General features: G+C 44.1%; 1 protein-coding gene across 7 annotated transcripts in view; it reads left to right on the plus strand.

The window, feature by feature from the left end:
• The window catches only part of LOC122222039 (aromatase), a 108,924-nt gene that overhangs the window by 48,098 nt on the left and 40,648 nt on the right, over positions 1-20,178 (plus strand). For 2 of the 7 annotated variants that reach the window (XM_042942026.1, XM_042942027.1), the window contains exon 2: positions 19,131-19,232. The exons of 3 other annotated variants lie outside the window; for them this stretch is intronic. The gene's annotated coding sequence lies outside the window, so the exon portion shown is untranslated. Of the gene's footprint in view, positions 1-11,587; positions 19,233-20,178 lie in introns of those variants that run through there. 2 more of the 7 variants (XM_042942032.1, XM_042942030.1) reach the window with 1 other exon arrangement.

A 20,178-nucleotide genomic window follows, 5' to 3' on the forward strand; every position in this document is an offset into this window, starting at 1 on the left:
AATGATCCAGGCACAACAAAAGACCAGACCTTAGAAAAATGTCATGTACTTGGCCCATCATAGATTAGTGGCGGTACCTCGTTGATTTGTCAGTTCTTTGCCTCCAGCTTTTTCCACACAGTCCAGGTCAGGTTTAGAAAGCTCATTCTAAAAGGGCCAAGAGCAGATATGAGCTCTTTTTAGGGAATATGCCCTACAAATCTGTTAAGCTCATGGATTTAGAAGTAAAAATAAACTTAAATGAGTCCATTAAATGCGTCCAGGTGTGAGAGAAATTTTGGAGTAATCCTCGACTCCATGTGTTAGAGAATGAACTGGCAGAAGCTTATCCACCACCTCCATCTATGTGAGGAGGGAAGTGCTTTTTCCTTCTGCCTGGCAGGGGAGGGTCTCCTACCCAGCCTTTCTTGGAGGCAGATTGAAGCAGTATAATCTGCAAGGGCACTGGCTGGGAAGAGAGGAAGTCTGGGTTCTTAACTCTGTCACTCATTAGCTGTGAGACCTTGGTTGGGTACATAGTTTAACCTCTTAGGATATGTCAATGTTTGCCATGTTTTATCAATATATATGCAAGTGCCTTTTAACGAGAGGAAAGTGTCGTGCACGTAATGTGACATGTGAGAGCATTATCACATATTCCTCTTTGCTCTTCTCTGAGCCTGGCAGGGTAGGGTCGAATCTGGCAGGTTTTTGTCAGGTAAAAGCTAAGTCTTCCTCACCTGATTCTGGGCTGCATATAGGGTCAGATTTATAGAGAGAACAGAGGCTTACTGCACCTTTGCACAAAGGAAACCAGCTATTTTTCTTAGTGTTGGGGAAAATTAGATTTGTTTTGTCTCTGAGGCTATTAACTAGGTTTATCAAGACTGGTCATATTCACTAACCTGTAGCCTGGCACTTGGCCTGTTGGGCATCAGGGTAGCTGAAGCTCAAAGAGCTACAAAGGTCAGGCAGGTAATGATCAGAGTATAATAATCAGGGGGAAGGGAAGGGGGCCTGCCACTTTGAAAGGAACAGCAGAGTGTTGCCACAAGAGAATGTGAGTCCAATGTGGCCAGATTGTCTGAGTTTTTCTCGAGAGGCCTGAAATCTGGACTTTTAAATGTTAAGATATTCAGAATTTTAAATAATGGCAGCAAAAGCAAATTTAAAGCACAGTATAAGCCAAAATGAGACAGGTTAGCAGGGTGAGTGGGTTAAAGATGGAAACTTTGGTTAAGACAGGGACACACAACAGAAGGCTGTCCTGAGCCCCTCTTCCTGGAGAGCACCCTAAGAGGAAGCAAGACTCGAGAGCCTCCTTATCCAGACTGCCAGTCCCCTGACTCAGCTTCTCCTTTTCTGTCGCTCTTCCTTCCAGTCTGTGGAGATTTCACCTCTCTGTGGAAGGACGAGGTTAGAAGCTTCTATAAGCCAAAGTCATTAATGTGGCTAGTCCTTGCCCACCCCTACAGGCCTGGATTTTGAAACTCAAAAGCCAGGAAAATATTTTTTCCCTCTGTGTTCTGCTTCCCTGAGGCAATGAAAAATGCTCAGCTGACTTACTAAGGAGAGGGCATAAAGAGTGATCGGTAATGCTAGCTAGCTTGCCCCCACCTCGGGGCTAGACTGGAGGGAGGGACATCACACACACAATCTCAAGAGGCCCAAATGGGGATGGTGTGCTTGGGAAGTTAGGACTAGTTTGGTATAGCTGGGCGGAGTATAGGGCACATGGCAGGGGAGGCACCTGGAAAGGCAGATGAAATAGGACTTAAGAGAAAATAGATGTCTGATTACTTATGTTATTTTTGTAATAAAGTTACTCTGCAAAGTTGGTGAGCAATCCTTCATTCAGTTTTGTATAATTTATCATCTATGCACTTTAAAGTGACATAAAGGGCCTTGGAAACCATGATCTGGAAACCATGCCTGTCATCATTTGGGTGGTCTTGACCTCTGAGGGTACTAGGTGACTCTAGAATTCATGGAGTGGTGCGTCACAGCCCACAGGAAACCTCGCTATTCCTGGAACTGCTAGTGTTTTCTGTCTGCCCTCCCCTCCTCCCACGACAGCTCCCACTCCCTGTGAACCCAGGCTCCGCTAGCTCCTCTTCTTCCCTGATGACTTGTGATTAGTCCAGCTCTGTCTCTGCACCATACCTGGGCTGACCCTTGAGGACGCTGTGTTCCCGTCTGCCCTCTCAAGTGAAGGATGTGTTTTCAATCATCATTCCCCCAGTGTCAGTGTTGGGAGCTGGGGCTGGTGTCTCCCAGGGTGCTGCTTCTGGACCGTTACTCCCTTTCTCTCTCTAAAGAGTTGGAACCTGCTTGAGGCTCACACTGTCTACCCACCCACCCTGTCTCCCTTAGTCAGTCTCTTTCTCCATGTCTTTCCTCTCTGCCCTGTCATCCTAAGCAGCTAAATGTCCTTGTGGCTGGTAAAAGCAACAAACACCCTGCCTGTAGAGCTGCATGATGCTTGTACGCTCAGTGACTTTCTCTCTCCACCATAGCAGGCTCCCCTGGAGGCGGTTGGGACGTTGGCGTCATCCAAACCTGCACCTCCTCTGAAATCTCATTCTCTCACCACATCCTCCAGCTCATTTGTCCAGGTGCCCTCACTGCGAGATCTCCACACCAGTGTTCCCTCCACTTTCTCTGTCCTTGAACCTCCTCCAGTCTTTCCTTCCTTCATACCTGCCTTAGAGGAGATAGTTCCTCCCAAAGTTCCCTAAACAGATTACTGAATGCACCGTGCCCCTTCCAAATGTCCCCACCTGGCAAAGGCCTGAAGAACTATTCATGCCTGTGTTGACCAGATGAGCGTCAGTGAAGGGTATGACACAACTGGACATTTTGGCATGGCTCTGACTTCATGTTCTCCAACCTCGTTGAGGCCCTCAACACTGTGCTTTTCGAGAAGCTCTCTTACCACGTTCACAATCAAAATTTCATTTCTTCTTCTCAGAGCTCCATGTTTCTGACCTCTGTATTCCCAGAGAAGAAGCCTGGCAGAGAACACTGGTCAGCTGTGTTTGCACCTGTCCTCTCTTCCTTATGTATTACAGCAGAGCACAGGTCTCTCCTCCAACCAAAGCCAGTCCTTCTGCAGGTGCCCTGATCTCATCCCCTCCTGCCTAAGCAAGGGTCCTGCTCCATTAGGTAGGTCCTTCTCCAGCCCATATCTTCAACCTCTGCCTCATACTTGGATTTCACTTTAAATCGATGCTAGAATCCTCCATTACAAGCAAAGCCAAGCAAACAAAACTCCCCTTAGCTGCACACATCCCTCAAGTTCTCACTTAATCCGTCCACTCTCCATCCACAGCTAAGCTTTTTGAGAGTTATGCACGCGTGCTTCTTCCACCCTATCTCCTCTTCTCCTTTCCAGGTGGGCTTCCTACTTCACCACTTTGAGGAAGAAGCTCTTGCTGGGGTCCCAATAGCTTCTGTGCTTATCAATATCAACTTTCTCTTCCTCTAACTTGACCTCCCAGCAGCATTTGATACAGTTAACCATATCCTCCTTCTTGAAACACTCTCTCCTCTTCTCCTTGGTGATAAAATCCTATTTCTTCTTTGTGCCTACTGGCTCTTTTTTCTTGGGATCTTTTGCTTGTTCCTCCTCCTCCCAAATTCTGAATTCTTGAGTTCTTTGGGAGCTTCTTTCACACTGCTGTGTTACTTGGCAACTTCACCTTCTCCCAAGGCCTTAAATACCATCTCTAACCTGGTTTGATCTTTTCTAAATCCTCACCTTTTCTATCACAGAACTGTAATTAAGTAATTAACTCGAGTGATTATCTCTATATTGATTGTTTCCCTTACTGGACCTGTAAATTCCATGAGGGTGGGCAATGTCTTCTGCATTCACCACTTCCATAATCTACTAGGCCAGCCCACAAAAAAAGTGGCTGAGCTTCAACACTGCTACTCAATGGGCCCCTGCTCTGCCTGCCAAAAGAGGAAGCAAACATCTGCCTTCCTGGGATTGTCTAATCCTTAGAACTTGTCACCGCAGTCTGTTCTCCAGATGAAGTGTACAACTATCATTTCTTTATTGCAGAACAGGAAGTCCAGATATATTATTTTGCCAAACATGGGGTGGGGATCTTGTATTAATAAAAATAAAACTAGAATTGAGGAGAGGGGGCTTCAAGTTTTTAAGCAGAGGAGTGACATGGTAAGCTCTATTATTTTGAAAAGCTGTCAGTAAGGAGGAAGAATTGGGGGAAGGAGAAAATAGGGGCTGGGCATTTGTGTGATTCTGTTCCAGGGGAGGGCTGGCGAAAGCCTTAGCTCACAGTTGGCACTGAGAATAGAGAGGAGAGGGAGGGGTGAGACTTGCAGAAATAAAATAGCAATTGAATTTGGGGGTGGGATGGTGGGCAGTGAGACACTGCCCAGAATCAGAGGACTCTAGTATTTTGCCTTTCATCTTCTTCAGTGAACCCTCACAGACAGGCTGTTCTCTCTCTGGAAGGACCTGGCGCACACTTACGTCCTTGGAATCCTATTCCTCCATCATGATCTCTCTGAAGCACTCCTTAACTACCCCAGGGAGGATGACTCTTTTCCCCTCATGACCAAAGCACATTGTTCAAGTGGTCCATATCATTGCTGGTTGGTATATAACTGAATCAGGGCATTGTGCTGTCTGTGATGAAATAGCTACTTCAAACTAGAACATTGGGAAAATAAATAAATAAATAAATAAATAAATAAATAAATAAAAGCCTATTTAGTATCTTTATTTCCTTAACTTATAATTGGCCAAAATTATCTCTTTTTATTATATCAAAGTTCTGGTGGGGTTTGTTAATAATGCCAATTACTCATTTCTTTGACGAGATTTATATAAAGGTCTTGGCTGATCCCAGCCTGCTCCTTCCTTTGGTTTCAGAGTCCACAATATCTTAACTCCAGAATAGCCTGAGACATCATGTCTGAGCTTCTAAATGACACTTGCATCTTGAAAACCCATGGTGATCACTCTCCAACTCAGCTGGTTCCAATTAACCTCTTCTCAAGCTATCTGTATGTGCATGCTTTATTTAGCAATGTAGCCCTTTAAAAGGAGCCAGACATTTTTAGTCATACTGGACACACATTATAATATGGCTTAACTCCTATATGCTCTGGGCTGGCTGTTACACAGACTTCTTCATGTTTAACACTTCTCCTAAAATTTCCCAAAATTCACTAAGGTTTCAGCAGCCCTTTAGGACCAATACCTTCCAGAAAATGCTCAAAATCCATCTGAATTCATGTCATACACCATCACCAAGGGAACTCTGCCATCTAGTTCCAGCAGAATCCTAATGATTCCATAAGACCCAAAAATCCGCCTCCTCAGGAGTCAGTTGCTGATTCCTGTCTCCCTCCTCTGATCAGAGTCAGTCCCTTTCCTGTTCCACCCTCATAATTTGCTCACTCCTTTCCTGTGCAATTTAATCACATAAAGCCTTGCTGTTTTTATTTGTACTCGTGTCTTTCTCTCTAGCTGTATCAAAAGCTCCTTAACAGCACAGATAGTATTCTCTTAGTGTCCTCCCTACCTGCCCTCCACCCACCCACCCACCCATACTGGAAGCTTAATACTATCCCTTACACTTAGGTGGAGTTCAGGGTTCTAGAAAAGTTGACGAATGAATCATAAACATAATTTGGGTCATTTTTTTCCCACAAAATGCATCACCTGTCTTTGCCCACATTGAAAGCCCTCAGCCTCTTCTCTGCCCACTCCTACTGGCTTCCTATAGTTTTTCCCCATCTGTCTGGCATTTCCCTCCACCTCTAGAGAGCTTTCCAATCTGCTTCCTCTTTTGACTCATTTTTAAAGCCTTGTAATAGGGCTAGTTCCAGAGTTTAGCATCCTTCCATTTGGAGAACTGTCCTACCACTCCTAGTTTCTCCAGCCCTGATAACACTGCCTCCCACCCCCCTACCCACAGCAACTCTACAGGAAAGCCTCATGAAGTCTTCCTTGGTAAAGAGCTGGTTGTCTCAGAACCAGAAGAAACTATGTGCGGTGTCCAATTCACCCCTAAAATCTCCCTTGAAACTGAGGAACACAATGTGGTCTCTCTCTGGGTAATTTCCTTATACCATCTTTTCTTGCATTTAGCCAAAATGTTTACAGCTTACTCCAATTATTCTTAAACTTAAGTATTTGCCAGAAATGGGTCCTTGTGTAATGTATTCACCATTATTTCTCATGCAAAAAATTTATTTTTAATTTTTTTTCCTTTGGTGGTTACTTGACAGATGCTCCTGGTGATAGTAACTCCTAACTCTGCCTAGCATGATTCTCGAGGTGCCTTCACCACTCACTATCTCCTCTAGTGATCACATCATCCTCTGAATGGTGACAGGGCGGGGATCATTAGCCCCATTTTACAGACGTACAATGTGGGGCTAGAAGAGAGATTTTGTGATTTTCTGAAACTGCCATGGCTTGTAAATCATGGTAGGGGTTGGGGGTGGGGGCTACTTAACTCACAGCTTCCTAAGACTTTCCCACTTTCTCAAGCTTTTGTCAAATTTGTTGTGAGCAGTATTTGCTGCAGCCAGCTTTGGTTCCTTGCACATTTAGTCATCTGCTTTAGCTGGATGACTCCCCTATTTTTTGGATTTGAACTAATTGAATAAATCAGGTTTACATTTCAAAGAGAAAACTGCTCTTCTAGTCTTCTTATTTTTGTAAATTTTTGTCACAATTTCAACAGGCCCTACCTTAGAATTCCAGGCAGCTGACAGATAAATAGGTATTGAGCACCTCCTTTGTAGCCCTCCTGTTAGACACTAAAAGGATGGCATGGGGTGGGACATGGTGGGAAATGGGGTGGAGAAGGAGTGTGGGGGCAGGAGGAACTGGAATCTAGTCCAAGCTCCACTAAAGGGGAGCCTTTTCCAAAGATTATCCTCCCAGTTGTGGATTTTTCTAAATCACACAAATGTACTGCATGGGCTGATAGGGGTCCTGCTGGGTGACTAGGGACTAGGGAGAGAGGCAAGATAGTTTACAATCTAACCTGAGGGTCAAGCCACATTATTAAAAGCACCTGGGTTGCACCGGAATAAAGACATGTTAGAAATGTCACCGAAGAAGTACACCAAGTGCTCACTGTGGTCGTGGGCCATAAAGGAAAACACAGGTGAGAGAGGAGAGTGGGGAGATCTGGAAAGCTTTGTGGAGAAGGAGCAATGATTTGGAAAGCATGCAATGCTAGCTAAAAGGAGAGGAACATAGTCCCATCCCCTGGCAGAGCTCTAGAGTCCTATCTAGCACCTACTCAAGGAACCTCCAGTCCTTTGGAAGTAGGTAGGATATGTAATGTTAGCCACCCAGTACACAGCAGAGGAGAGAGAAGAAAGCAAGAGGCAGAGGAGAGGATAAAAGCCAGCTTCTGAACCACACTGCCTGGATTTGAGTCCTGTTCCACCACTCAGTAGCTGAGTGGACCTGGGCCAGCTGCTGCGAGTTTCTGGACTTTAATATTAGTGCCTATCTCCTAGAGTTGAGATAAGGATTAAGTGAGAATACTACCTACAAAGTACTTAGAACAGTGCCTGGTATGCAGTAAGTGCTCAATAAGTGTTAGCTATTGTTATTTACATTTACAGATATATACACATATGCATGCACAAACTGCCTGTTGTGATCCACAAGTAGGATTAGGAGCCTCAAACTGAGAGTTATTAGAGTCTAAAAGATACCACAAAAGGGAAAGAAGACTTGACCTTCTTGTGTTGCTGCTGTGTTTACATGGTTTAGCACTTTGGGATAGTATTTGGAAGAAAATATTGCAATAAAAATGGTGCTATTTGGGACTGACCTCGGTGCCCTGGGCTCAGGTACTGGAGTGCAGTGTCTGAGAAGCCAAGGCCTGTTTGGATTTCCTCACACCATGGCACAGAGGCAAAGCTCCTGTTGGCCACTAACCCAAGGGCCAACATTCCTTTGAGCTGCACCCTTCCCAGAGGTGTTTGTGGTTCAGGCCCTGGGGTTTGTGGGAGACCAGTCCCATTGACAAGGGAAATTTCCAGGGTGGCTCTCCTCACCCTCACAGAATCTCCACCTGCTCTGCCCAGAACACAGAAGCCTGCTATGACATCCTGCCCCAAGTTCTGTACTTTGTGAAATTTGGACTCTTGGGCAAGTTACCTCACCTCTCTAAGCTACACATGTAAAATAGATATAAGAGTAAAATCTTTATGAGACTGGTTGCGGGCCTTAAATGTAATAAGGTAAGGCTTGGCATTCAATAAAAGGTAGCCATTATAATTATTAATAGCTGCAGTCATTATAGTATTGATGCTGCAGGCGGAGAGAAGGGAGTGGCTGCTTCTGGAAGCACACTTGAGACTCACACATAATGAAGGTGATTATGAAATTGTCTAAACTTGAGCACTTTTGAGAGTAAAGGGAGTGCTATTAATAATGGCGCAGGGACACTAGGTATAATTGGGACTGTTTGAGACAAACCAGTCCATGAGTCTCTGTCCACTGCTCACCCTTCATCTCCAATGCCAAGCTATCTGACTATATATATGTTTCTTCAAAACATAGTTCTTAATCGAATATTTTTCTCCTTCTTGACATCTTTGTCTTTTGAGGTTATTTTACATTAAGGTTGTCTATCACTTTTTGGGGAATGAATATGTGTTAGCTATTATACTAGGTGCTTTAAGTAAATGAGATATAAAATGCTCACCAACCACTGTAGGAGGTAGATGCTACCTCCATTACAAAGCTATGGAATCTGAGGCTCAAGGAGGTTAAGTAACTTGCCCAACCAAGGTTACAGGTCTATTAAATGGTATATTGGGGATTTACCACATAGGCCAAAGGCCGGCCTATACTGGATCAGAATTTTTAGAGGTGAGCCCAGAATGATTTATGCAGGGCCCTCACACCCACCCCTCACCTGCTGGAGTGGGGTGGGTGCCAAGGTGAATATCTTCCTCTCCTATAAATGCCAATTTCCAAATCCTCAGGTCAGAGAACTGGGTGAATAACCAGTGGTTGCCCTCTTGATTTTCACAGAAATGGGAGCTTCATGAATATAGGTTATTAAACCCGCTCCTGGATTCTTTGTAAATGGAATCTTGTGTATTGTATAGCTAAGCTGGTGGCATATTTTATCTTTATTTTTTCCACTTTAAAATTCCTAGGGTGGGGAGAGGGGGTGGAAATCAGTATCTCTAGGCCCAATACTTTTTATTGGTAAGCTATCCAGACACACTTCTTTCAGCAATGTCTACTTCAGATTCTGCCATGGTGATACAGATACACTGACATACCCAATAAGTATCTGTTGGTGGAAAACATTAACTCTGAATGTCTGGTTCCATGTGAGCAAAGTTAGGCCTCACATAAAACTGGGGAATAGTATTCAGAATTCAGCTGACCTCTTTGGGCAACTTTGTTGTTTCTGGGGCCATAATTTTCAGGAGGATGGTTCCCAAGGTGTGAGGAAATGATTGCTTCCTATAGCACTGGCAGGAGTGTGAAAAGAGCTCTTTGGCAAACACATTACTCATCCATCATTACAGAGGCTGTCACCTCCAGAGTGCTTTTCCAGAAGTAATCTCTACCTACATTATGTCCTAGCAAGTGGGAGTTTTCCTCCTCACCCTTTGGCTGGTTTCTTAGGACCACTATTCACAGCTTCCATGTAGAACTTGGGATCAATAGCAGGCAAGTCACAACTTTTGTCTCAACTAAACTTTGGCCTCAGGGACTGTTTCCATCCATGGGGCTAAAGGCTTCCAAACTTTCAGCAGTGGTGTTGAAGCCAGTCCTGAGGAGTGGAAACACCAGAAACCCTCCCTCCCCAACCACTTGTATGCATAACAAAATGAAAATGAAATCTCTTCTCAAATATTCTTTTGAGTAAAGATTCCTTTAAAGTTACTTTAACTTGGTTTTTATGGGAGACAGGGATCCCTCACTGTGTCCCAGGTCATGAGTGACTTTAATGAGAAATAGTGGAAGTCAATTTAGCTGAGCCCACCTGCACATGGGGCCAGTCCCTCACTTCACTCTGTTGACAGGTCAGGAAACCATGTGAGAATTTACAGCCCAGCTGTGGCAGAGACCCTCAGCACAAATAATGTCTGCTCCCAATTACTGGAATAGTGCCCGCATAATTTGGAAAGTTGTTTTCCTACTTTGGTAAGAGCATTGTGTTCTTAACTATCAGAGCCTTTGTACACACTGTCCCTGGAATAAGTCACCCCTTTGCCATTCCTTCTCCTGGAAAATACTATCTTTAAGATTCAGCTTAAGTGGGCACTTGACCTCATCTGGGGAATCTGGAAGAGGTTTTCTATTACATACCCTTATAGGACCCCACATACTCCCTCTGATAAATCTTATCTCAATTTTATGATTACTAGTTCAAGGCCTGTATTCACTACCAGGCCATGAGCTCTAGGGACAGGGCCTGTCAACCATGTTCCTCCTGTGCCCATCACCTGGCATGGCACCTAGAACAGAAGGTCCTTGGTGAAGGAGTGGACTCCTTGGAAGAATGTGTCTGGTTCACCAGCTGTGGTAGTTCAGAGTCTTGCAGGGATCCTTGGAATACTTATCTGAGTATTTGTACTATATCACAGTCTATGTAGATACTTCATCTAAGCTATCTCAAGGCAAGGAAGTCTTCATTATCTCCCATTTTACTGGGAAGGAAACTGAAGGCTCATATTGGTGTAGTAACTTTCCCCAAGTCACACAGTATGGGACAGAGCTGTAAAGTAAATTATTCCCCACCATGACAAACTACATTAACAATATAATGTCATAAAAACTATGACAATGCTGATTATGTCTTATTTCCAAGTTTCAGCTGGTCACAGATCACTCAGGGCCCTTTTCAAACTATCACTTATTAAGGATTCACCCTTTACCTTTTTCCAAGTTTACCCTGCCTTGTAGAAATTTTGATTATTAGAATTCTCATGGCTGGTCAAAATCTCCCGTGTTCTCTATTCCACCCACTCCCTGAGAAGCCCTTTTTATATATTTGCATTTCTGCTTGCTTCTTTTCCCTCCAGATGGGTCACTGACTTTCATGTATAGCCTATATTTTGCTCTTCTGGGCCTCCAAGTATATCTCTCTTCATTATTTATCCCCTGCTGCCTCCTACGTTTACCTTATCTTACTGTGGACCTTCCCTAGATGAGGTCTAGAGCACCTCTGACATCAACAATGCTGCCTTATTGTCACAAGGTATGGGCTCAGAATCATGGAATTGATGAGTAACTATTACATCAGACATTACAGGATGAAACAGATGACACAACTGTGCAGCCTAACCATTCATTTCAATAACAGAAGCTAAAACATCGCCAGAGCCCCTTCTTTGGAATTGCTTTCAGAAATCCGTGGCACTTTACTTTTAATATCCTGGGGAGGGTGGATGGGTATTGAGGAGGGCACATGTTGGGATGAGCACTGGGTGTTGTATAGAAACCAATTTGACAATAAATTTCATATTTTAATTAATTAATTAATTAATTAATTAAATCCTGGGTAAACTTCTGGGTTCAAAATGGTGGATGAAGCACATGCTATAGCCTTTCTTTGTCACACAAAATCTCTGGAATTGATAGAAAAGATATTTTTAAAATCTACAACTGAACTATAAAACAAGAATGGAGCCCTCCTTGGGCCAGAAATTCTGGAAGTATAAAAACTGATGGGATCAAGCTGATAAAGGAAACAAATCAAAATACAAACAGAAAAGTATCCTTACAAAGGCAAGACAAAACCCAATGGAGTTCCATATGTGGAGAGAGTAGATTAATAGAGCAGGAGGAAACTAGGGGCAATAAGAAGATTGAGGAACTAGCTTCAGGAATTTCTGTATATCTCCTGTCCCCATATCAAGCAGCAGCTCAGGTGGGGGCTCTTTCCAAAGAAGCTGTTGGCACAGAAGGTTGGAGCTGGAGATGCAGAGTATATCCAGGCCCAAAAGGCTAACTCTAAGATACTCTGACTAGTGACATGTTCCACCCCTTCCTCACTCTTCCTGTAAACATATTTGGAATACAAACTGCACTGAACATCCTGTCTCTTCTCTTCCTCTCCCAAAAGTGGACAAACAGAAGCAGCCAGCTGACTAACAGGGAATTTCAGCCACAAAAATGAGCACATAATTAAGACTCACCAAAATGTGATGAATGCCAACACCATGGAAGGAAGTCACAAACTGTAGAGAGTCTCCACCTGAGGAAATAGACTTATTGACCAATCAAAACTGAGCCTTAGAATACATTGAATTAATAATAGCCTCAGAGACATCAGCAGATATTGCATCCATATAAAATTTACATATAATGGACATTAATATTTTGATTTTTGAAGTAAAAATCTGAATGGATGGACTGAAAAGCCAAATAACAGTTGAAGAGATGGGAGATTCAATCAAGCCAAGAAATTATCTCAGAATGTAGCACAAAGGAATGTAAATAAAGGAATTATCTCAGAATGTAGCACAAAGAGATAACAGAGATGGGAAATACAAAAATAACAGGTAAACATGAAGAATGGATCCATAAGACTCAATGTTTGCCTAACTGATGTTCTAGGAGGAAAAATAGTGAGAATGGAGGAGAGACAACATCCAAAGAAATATTGGACAAGATGTCCCCAGAACTGAAGAGGACTGCCTGAATTCTCAGCAGTGTAAAAAAAAAAAAAAAAAAAGTCACATACAATTATCTCAATGAGCCAATTCTTCACTTGCTGATGATAGACCTGCTTTGGGAAGCAGTAAAAGGTCATTTGAAGCCAAGTGTGCTAGAACAGATGGATAATCAAACCCAGTGCTTGTTGACAATGAGATGTAAGTTAAATTAGATGTAAACTTAAAATATTTTTGCAAGGCTCACAAATTAGTTTTGAAGATGCCCACCTCTAGTATTGGCACACACACAGGCAGTTTAGCTAGTGGAATTTTCTATTTCCTCAAATCTTCCTCTAGTTTTATAGCATAGGAGTACATGAACAAACTATAAGCCAGGGGGTCAACTAAGAGAATAATGCCTCTCCTGTATCCTCCCTCATCATCCTCACCCCTGCTTAGAGCTTCATCAGTAGATGTTAATGCTTTCCAACATGGATCCAGCTTCTTCAGTCTCATTATCCCCAACCACTCACTCATTCCTGCCTCTAAGTATTTACAAAACCCTGTCCTCTTCTTACTGTTAAAACTCTAACCACATTTCAAGGCCCAGAACAAGTTTCACCATTCATAAAAAACCTTCTTTGGCCACATCTCTGTGCTAAGATCTCTTTGTACTTGTCAACAATATCATGCTTACTAGGTTTTTTTTTTTTTTTTTCTTTTTCTCCCACTAGACTACAGGCTCCCATAGAGCTGAGAGAGTGCCAAGCATTTCTCTTGCGCCCTCCAAAAAACTGCTCCAGGCACCTGTTAAAATGAAAAATATCCCTAGGAGGGAGAACAAGTTGAATGATTATTCCCTGGAGACTAATTACTTTGGTGATAGATGATTTCCTATGACTAGGGGGAAGAAAGTGAGTGGATAGAAAATGTGGGCAAATGACACAGAAAAGGAAGTCTGGCTGAGGAAAGGCACCTAGAGGCAAACATCAACTATTCTTCAATTCTGTTCAGGCCACCTCAGCATCTCTCACATGATCCCCAATTACTCCATGACAAAAGAGTCATAGAATAACTGACCTCCAGACCAATGAAGCTTAGAGACTACCACACTCCCTAGGAGTACCCAAGGGAGGTGCAGGGAGTACCCAAGGGATCTGGCCCCAATGCACAGATTTCTTCAGTGACCTCCCCTGGGACACTACGCCAGTCCAGAGACTGCTCCTTCTATTTTCTCCCAGGACTGGCCCTTATGACTTAATGCTCTTGTCAGAGACTGAAGATTAATAACAATAACATCTGTTGAACTCTTACAATGTGGTAGATGCTCTGATAAGGCCCCCACATACTTTATCTCTTTCCTTCCTCATAGTTACCATATTAAGACATACTATTTCCCTCCCCCTTTTCTGATGAAGAAACTGAGGCAGAGCTATAGAAATGAACACACACAGTGATGGGGATCCATCTGATCCCAGGAAAACTAATGGGATGGGGAGGGATGCAGGAGCAGCTTTGACTTTCCCTGTCAATACTTATTCTCTTCACCTGCAAAGCCTTTCCTTCAACCTGATACCTTGAAAATAATGCTTCTCCTTCAAGGCTTACTCATTAAACTATACCCAATCTTGCCAGGATAACCAGTTTCTCTTGTCTTCTCACGGTTGTTTATGCCCCTGGTTAAACTCTTATAATTTGACTTATATTATTAGTAATACAGGGTGGCTGTGTCTTGTCCAAATTAACTCCTTGAGGGCAAGGACCTCATTTTGTTCATTGCTATATTCCTAAAGCCTAGAAGAGTGTCCAGGATGTTGCAGATACTAAATTTTTGGAATGAACACAGCAGTCAGCATGTGCGTGTATTCTCTCCCATGAGATGGGACCTTCCATGGCAGAGATACAGAGATAACATGAGCCTAGATGCCTAGAGAGGGTTAAAGTATAGCCATGGACAGTGTCTGTGTGAGGTTTAGGCCACAGATGGGATTTCAGGGTATCAGAAATTCTCCCCTTAAATTTTTCTCACTGATTCCATTGGTGGCACAATCTACCACCTTATTATCATCAAGGCTTCACCTGATTTGGGATCCAGGTAAAATGTAAAATTTCCCAGAGGATATTTTGTTCACTTACAATCTGAAAATCACACTCTGCTGGTCAGTGAAGGTGGTTTTGATCTGGAAAGAGCCTCTGAGATACTGGGAACCTGAGGTGGAAGGTGAAGGAAGGAACTGGCCCCAGGAGTTGTTAATTTGGAGTCTGTGGATGGGCCTCAGGGGGGTCCAGAACCCAGAATTATATTCAGAAGCATCGCATGTTGATTCCTAAGTGTGTTTCTCCAAAATGAAGTTCCACAAGTTCTTTCATTAGGTTCTCAGAATGGGTCTGGGGCCTTAAGGAGAATGAGAAGAGCTGGAGGAGATAGCCAAAACCAGCCATTTGCACCCCGGTTTCTCTGACATCCCAGTTTTGCTCTGGGCACCTGGGCTGGCCTAGGCAATGGTGCCCTACAGGCACCACTGGCTGGCCTAAGGCAATGGTGCGCAAGGAGAAAGAACAAAGGAAGATGAAAAGGGGCAAAGGCACTGGAGAGGGCCAGGAGGGGAACCTAAGATAAAGGGTAAAAATGTTGGGCATCAGACACAGAACTAAAAGAGGTCATATGGCCCAATCTCCATGTTTTAGAGATAAAGAAAGGCGGTCCAGAGAGGTTAAGTAACCCGAACACTTGGGGTCAGCAAGCAGCTCTCTTGCCAAAGACTGACCCTGCTCTAGGCCATCTCTATGGCCTCACAGTTTGTTCATTCAACAACAGATAAGCTCACAAGGAAAGGCCAGTAATGCTCCTGTTATCCGACTGTTTGGGTGGTGACTGTGGGCCACTGCATTACTGAAACTTGGCATGTGGAATCACAGATAAGATATGGAAGACATTCCCCTGGGGATGCTTTGCTGACCCTAGGCCCAAAAAGTTTAACCTGCTAACCATTCACTTCACTGACATTTACTGAGCACCTGCTAGGTACAAGGCACTCATGGTGGTCTCCACGGAGGCCACAGACAGGAGAAAGACGTGACTCTTAGCCCTGGAAGAACTATGCTGTGGTAATGACGAAAGACATCCCACTGCATGGGCAGCTGGGTGTTCTGTATAGGAGACTGGTTGTTACCACATCCAGGTAGGTGAGCCAAAGCAAGGCCACTGGGACCTCACTGCAGTAAATCTTGTACACCAAGGCTCAGGGAGGGCTCTGGATATTGCCACAAGAATGGGATTCAGTGGTCTCTCCAGCTACTATCTAGGCAGTCCTACTTCGGGACCTTACATAGTTGCTCCCAGAGTCATGGAGTCCCACAAGCCCATTGTACCACAGAGATCTTAAGCCTGAGGATTTTAGCCAGTAGTGGTGGTTCTGAAAGTTTCACTTTAGCCCTTGTCTCCATGTCCTGAGCTAGAGAGAATTTGCTTCCTCAGCCAGGGCTTAGGGAGGCTTGGGAAGCAAATGAGCTCAAGGGGGCTAGTTAGCCACTGTGACTTGAACTCAGGCCCCAACTCCAAATCCTGCTCCTGTGATATTCTCACTTCTGATCTTTCCTTCTTCAGGTTAAAAGCCTAAGAATAGGCTGAAAAATTCCACTACCTATTTCCTCAGAGGCCAGACAACATGTTAGGTCTTGTAAAATGGAATCGCAAAGTGAAGTGGGAGGAAACCTCTTATTGAAAGGACTTGTGCTGTGGGAATGGTGGGCAGTCCGCCCCTTCTGCCTCCTCCATGGGACAGGTCTTAGTGAGAAGATATGGTTTGATGTCAGGCGGCACCTGTACGAGAGGGTCTGAGGGCCCCATGGAGGGCCTCAGGTCTCACAATACCCCTCCCTTGTCTCATGGCCAGAAAGGCTTTTAATGATCAAGATCTAAGAGGATTTGCAGGGGGTCACTGCTGACTATACTTTAAAAACAAATTCTCTTGGCAGAGGATCTCATATACAACCCATGGGGGAGACAATGGGGTAGGTGTGTGAGGGACAAGAGGGAACACTCATAGGGGCAAAGTTGAAAGCTGAAGTAAAAGAGCAGCCAGACCAACTGGTAGTTGGACAGTAAGCTATGGTAAAGGAGCATTTCCACAAACATGCAGTTGTGGGATCTCAAATATGACAAAGAAATCCCCAGTCCTGCCTGATGCCCAAGAGCTTTGGATCCACATGCTCATGTGAAATGTGGATTTTGGCAGCCTGTGCATTTATTAGAGAGGGAAACTTGCCTGTCATGCACTGTGAATAGTCTCCCCTACTTGGTTGGAATGCTAGTGGCTGAGGTCTTGTCAGTGATCCCTAAAGGGGGGTCCAGGCGAACCACACAATGTTTATCCCTCCAGGTTTCCCTTGTTGGTTTCTATTATCTCTCCAGCTCCTGAACAAAATGTTGCCAGGGACTCACTTGAAAGCTTGCTGGGAAGAATGACTAGAACCCGCAATGTCATGACCCTGGTAAGAGGGCATGGAAATCAGATCACAGAATGTGGGTAAACGTTTCCCACTTTTAAGGGACAATTGACAAGTGAGAGTAGTTCCCTGGATCTCATGTAGTTGGTTAATTTTTCAAGGGAGATAACTGCGCTATTGGAAGACCTCAAAGTTTCTTTCCAGCTCTGACCCCCTGTGTTTCCTTGATGTAGAAGTTCAGGAGCAGCTCTGCCTGTCATCCCAGAGAGCTGTGGTCCTCACACCAGGGCCTAGCTTAACAGCACCTTCCTCAGAACTTGTCTTATGCCTCTCATGTTTGAATGTATCACCTCGCCCAGACAGGAGCTTTAATAAATGTTTATTTAATGAAACTCTCCATGACTCTGAGTTATAGAGTGATTTGGCAGTCAAAAGCAAGAGTGTCCCAGGCTCCTGTCAAAGAAAGGAGGAGGGGTATTTATAGAAACCTTGTAAGTAAAGGCTCAGAGATGCATGGGGAGGAAGCAAACCTTTTCCTGGGAGGCCTGTGGGGCAGAACCAGCCAAGCTGCAGAGATGTGGGGGAGGCATGAGGGAGAACTCCCAGGTAAGGATGTCTGTGGGTCAATGAGGAATCAGAATGTTGGTACAGAAAACCAAGACACAAGTCTGAATGAGGATGAATTTGGAAGCCTTGCAATCAACTAGAAGCAAAGAAGGTTTAGCAAGGAACTGAGGTAATGAAAACTGACTTGAAAAACAGCATGGCTGCAGCGTGTAAGACAAACTGAAAGGCAAGGTATGAGACGGGTTGCGGGGAGGCAGCACTGGGGAGTAAAATCTGAACAAAGGTAGAAACTGCAAATTCAGGCCACAGGTTTGTAGTGAAGCATCTACAAACTCCAGGACACACTTCTAGGAGTGGGATACAGCCATGAAGGAGAAGACATAGTACCCTGGCCTTGGAGAACTCACCTAGAAGGAGAGGTCACAGAAGGAGGAGGAGGACTTTTAAGATCAAGTAGCCCATTTTATTAGGTAAGGGGTTTGAGGAAACTTACAAAAACACATCCAACTCATAAGGATAAATGTAAATGATTGTATCTATTCTCCTTGACCTCTCTTTAGATAAAACAGTGAGTTGTGTACAACTGATCTTATAAATTCATTCAGTGTCAGCTTATGGCCTGGCACCAAAGCATGACTAGGCAAAGGCAGTCCCAGGAAGCAGCCCCCTGTGGGGACCCAAAATCAGAAGGTGCAGCAGGGAGACCCAAGGTAGCTGGGTCACGTTTCTCTGCAAGTGGGACATGAAGGAAGGATGGACCAGGTGTACTGAAGATGGAGAGAGGAAGGGCAGGCTTGGCACCTGGCCTCAGGCCCAGGGAGGCTGGGTACTCTGAACAGGTCATCCCCATGCTGCAAGGTAGGGTTTGGTAGGGTCTGGCCAGGCCAGGGGGGCACTCCTGCAAGGCTAGGGCCTGTTTCCCCACCATGCAGAGGGTCAAGGCTGTACCAGGACATCGGGAGCCCTTTCTGGCACTGCAGGGCCCAGAGTGTGTCCTGAACCCAAGGCACCAGGACACTCAGGCTCTGCTGTGTTCCCAGCAGACTTTGCCCTGGCTCAGACTGGGGACTCTTGGTGTAGGACTGGTATTTCCTTATCCTGAGGTTGTGGGGCAGTAAGTGAAGGTATTAGGATACCTGTGGCTCCACACAGAAAAGGAACACAGGCCTGGTTCATCAGGATGCCAAAGCCCCTGCTGGGTGCCGGGCCCAGTGTGGGATGCCCCAATGAATGAAGTGTAAAGACCACTCAGCAAACAAATGCCTGGAGATCCAGGCATTTGAGATGGCATTTGAAGGAACATGGCACTTGAGGGCCGTGTGTGTGTGTGTGTGTGTGTGTGTGTGTGTGTGTGTGTATGTTTGGGGGTGTGTGTGAAGGTATTCCTGGCACAGAGGACATACCAGGAATCCCTATGGAGTTCTAGGATCTTCCTACCTTCCTTTACCACCACTCAAAGTCTTCTGTTCAACTAACCTGTCTGTGTGGCCCATTAGAATGTTCTACTGAGCAGGAAAACCAACATGCAAGGAGGAAAGAATTTGAAAGGACCTTTCCAGCTGTGGTATTCGGAGGTCTGAAAAGCTTACTCCTTTAAAGTAAGTCAGTCTGAATAGCTTAGAAATGAACATAGATAGTTTAGGATTGAAAAGTCCCTGATTGTAGAGACCAAATAAATCCCACAATAAGGCATCAAAACGGCATGATTAAGAATATGGGCTCTGCATTGGGTGTTGTATGTAAGTGATGAATCACTAGATTCTACACCTGAAACCAGTGTTACATTGCATGTTAACTAACTGGAATTCAAATAAACCTTGAAAAAAAATAAAGCATGGGCTCTGGAGAGAGACCACATGGGTTCTAATCCCAGCTCTGTAACAAACAACCTGGGTGCCCTATTTATTACACCTCAGTTTCCTCATCTGCAAAATGGGGATTGTCTTAATTAGCTTAGGGTTGCTGTGAACGTAAATGGCTTACTATTGGTAAAGACTTGGAACAATGTCTGACACGTAGTAAATGCTTTGTAAGCACTAAAAAAAATCTCATATTCTTTGAGGCATCTTTAGGACATACTTTTGGGAAAGATGAGCAATGAGGCTTCTTAGCCGTATTAACCATTTAGACATACAGTCTTTGCTTTACACGGTAGTGCAAGACCATAAAAATGACCATGCAAAGTGAAACTGTCAAGCAACCCTAAAAATCAAGAGAAAAAATACAAGTATTCCATGGCTTTTAAAATTTTTGTTGAAACATTAAAAACTCTCTTTCTATAGGTTTTAAGCATATATGGAAATGAAAAAAAAAGTAAGACAAAAATTATAATATACCATAATTTAAACATTAGAAACACTGCAATTTTTAAAAGTGTTTTCTTTGTAAAAACAAAACAAAACAAAAAACTTAAGAGTATTTGAACATTTCTTGCTGCCTTCTCTTTGTATAACTTATGTGGTAGGAGCATCTTTTCCACGCCTTCATGAACTGTCATACTCTTTTATACATTTGCATCAGCTTCCAACATTGTACCCTTTGTGA

The sequence above is a fragment of the Panthera leo genome, chromosome B3, assembly GCF_018350215.1.
Source record: "Panthera leo isolate Ple1 chromosome B3, P.leo_Ple1_pat1.1, whole genome shotgun sequence".
In the NCBI taxonomy this organism is placed as follows: Eukaryota; Metazoa; Chordata; class Mammalia; order Carnivora; family Felidae; genus Panthera; species Panthera leo.